This window comes from Clytia hemisphaerica, unplaced genomic scaffold (genome assembly GCF_902728285.1).
Source record: "Clytia hemisphaerica strain Z4C2 unplaced genomic scaffold, Clytia hemisphaerica genome assembly, whole genome shotgun sequence".
Lineage (NCBI taxonomy): Eukaryota > Metazoa > Cnidaria > Hydrozoa > Leptothecata > Clytiidae > Clytia > Clytia hemisphaerica.
Genome location: NW_027104125.1, coordinates 428 through 2,582, shown reverse-complemented (window position 1 = coordinate 2,582; position 2,155 = coordinate 428). Strand labels below are relative to the sequence as shown.

The 2,155-nt window shown below is 34.0% G+C and overlaps 1 long non-coding RNA gene across 1 annotated transcript; it reads right to left on the bottom strand.

Annotated features, from left to right (window-relative positions):
• Positions 1 to 697: 697 nt before the first annotated feature.
• LOC136813587 (uncharacterized) lies at positions 698 to 1,688 on the bottom strand. Its single transcript, XR_010847504.1, has 3 exons — positions 1,573 to 1,688; positions 1,345 to 1,421; positions 698 to 776 (listed from the first exon to the last, which is right to left on the bottom strand). It is a non-coding gene; the product is annotated as an uncharacterized lncRNA (long non-coding RNA).
• Between the last annotated feature and the right edge of the window lie 467 nt (positions 1,689 to 2,155).

Below are 2,155 nucleotides of genomic sequence, written 5' to 3'. Positions count from 1 at the left end.
TATCCTTCAAAGAAACGATTGCACCGAATAAACCGGAAAGGTTACTATCATAAAACAAAACGAAGGGATAAGCCAAACAAACAAATAGCGAGCCAAATAATCTAAACGAGGAAAATATTACATGTAGTTCAAAAATGATGCGGTTACAATCTCAAATTAGTAAATCTACCGATGAACTTTTATTGACAAACAATGTTGAATTCGTTGAAAAACAGTCTTGAAATTTCGAGAAACAAAAATCATTCTCCAAGTTTGAGAAACTACTTATTACATATTTTGTTAGAGTGTCTAAATTTGAGATGAGGCTTCATGTACTTATTTCTTTAAACCAAATTTAACCAAAACTGTTCTCACTGGCTCTCTTCAAGCGTTTTCATTAGCAAGTGCTGGTAAGTGTGACAAACAAAAGTTAAAAGGAAACATAAAATCATTTCACGCTCCAAAAAAGGGCGGGGGCGTACGGGGTTTGCGATTTCCGAAAAGCCGAATAATTTTGATAAAATTTCCAAAATTTCGAAGCAAAAATTCATGGATTTCCGATACCGAAACAATTTCAGCATACAAAAATACCGAAGGAATTTTGCCCGATTTCCGAAATTGCCATAAAAAAAGGGTCGATTTCCGCAATTCCGAAAAGCCGTACGTCCCCACCAAAAAAGATCAGTGACTTTAATATCAAAAGTTTATGTAAATTAAATATAATAATTTTAAATTATCAAAAGACTTTCAATTTTTGTATTTACAAGACGTTTCATCGTATTCCATCGCAACATGACCTGGAATGAAAAAGGGCGGGTGAATTAAGAAACATTATCAACCCTGCGAAGAATCATGTACAAAGAAATCTTTCTATATTTCGTGCTCGCAAGGGAACTTCTATTCTAATCTATTCTATTCCAGATAGAGAAAGTCCGCAATAATTCTACTGCATTTCAGTGATAATTTACCTTGGCTGAGAAACTATATTTCATCGTTCTTATCAATATAATTCTGCAGTGAAACACTAGGCGCTAAGTTTTGACAGGATTATAAAATTTCCTATCAATTTTAGTTAGAAAGACATTAAAGTAGAATACTAACAAGCGGAAAACAAAAGAGGATTGACATGACGATGAAAAATGAAGAAATATCCTTTTCTGCAAAAAAAAAAGAAATATCCTTTTTTGCAAGTGATAAGTAATAAACTTGTACAACTGTAGAAAAGTTTTATTTCTTTGTCTTCTTAATGTTTTTTTTATATTTGGACTTCTTTATTTGAAAAAGCAAGTATTACTTTTGTATCATATATAGAAGTCTGGAAGATGGATTCCAAATAGGCAGAATAGAATAAAAGTAAATTATTACTTTCTTCTCAAACTTCCGGGTTTGGTTCTTGGACGGCGGGACGTTGATGCCTAGCAAAGTCGGTGCTGTGTTGTGATCTGTGAATAGAAAATTGTGAAAATTAAATCATTGTCAAAGGGAAGCTCCTTTAAAGTTTCTTCACTTCCAACTTCATCGATAAAATTTGCACTCTTTAGTGTTTTGTTTGTGGTTTGTTTTGGAAAAAAGTCAACTAGAGAAAATGCTTACGATTCGTCATTACGAAGGAAAAACTTCCTTTCATATTCCGCGAACGAAATACCAAATCGCTGCAATGCTTCTTTGTTGGGTTCTTCCAAATCCTCTGGACGTTTCTTGTGGAAGTAGATGATCAAAATATGTATAAATATAAAAAACATATGTTTGTTTATAGTGGCAATGTGTCACGCAAGACCCCTTTCACGAGTACAAAGTCTTCAAGTGTTTCGCAAAATTGTAAAGAATGTTGTTTAATGAATAGACAAATGATGTCGAAGTAAAAAATTAACTTAACTTTCTACTGACACAAAAAGTAGAAAGGGGTACTTTTTTTCCAAACACACGAAAACAACATACACAGAACATGTTTGCAGCGAAAATTGACCTTAATAAATTACAATTGATTGCTAAAAAAGACCATGGTCTGAAAACATCATATAATGAATATTTCTATTAGGTTAAAAAAGCTTATTGATCAACTTACGGGGTATCGACCTGGAAGGGTTTCGACCCTAGCCAGACCCCTCCTTGCAGTTAGCAGCCGCCTTAGCGCCTGCTTCTTGTTCGCCTGCTCTTTTGGCCGCGAGGACTGATT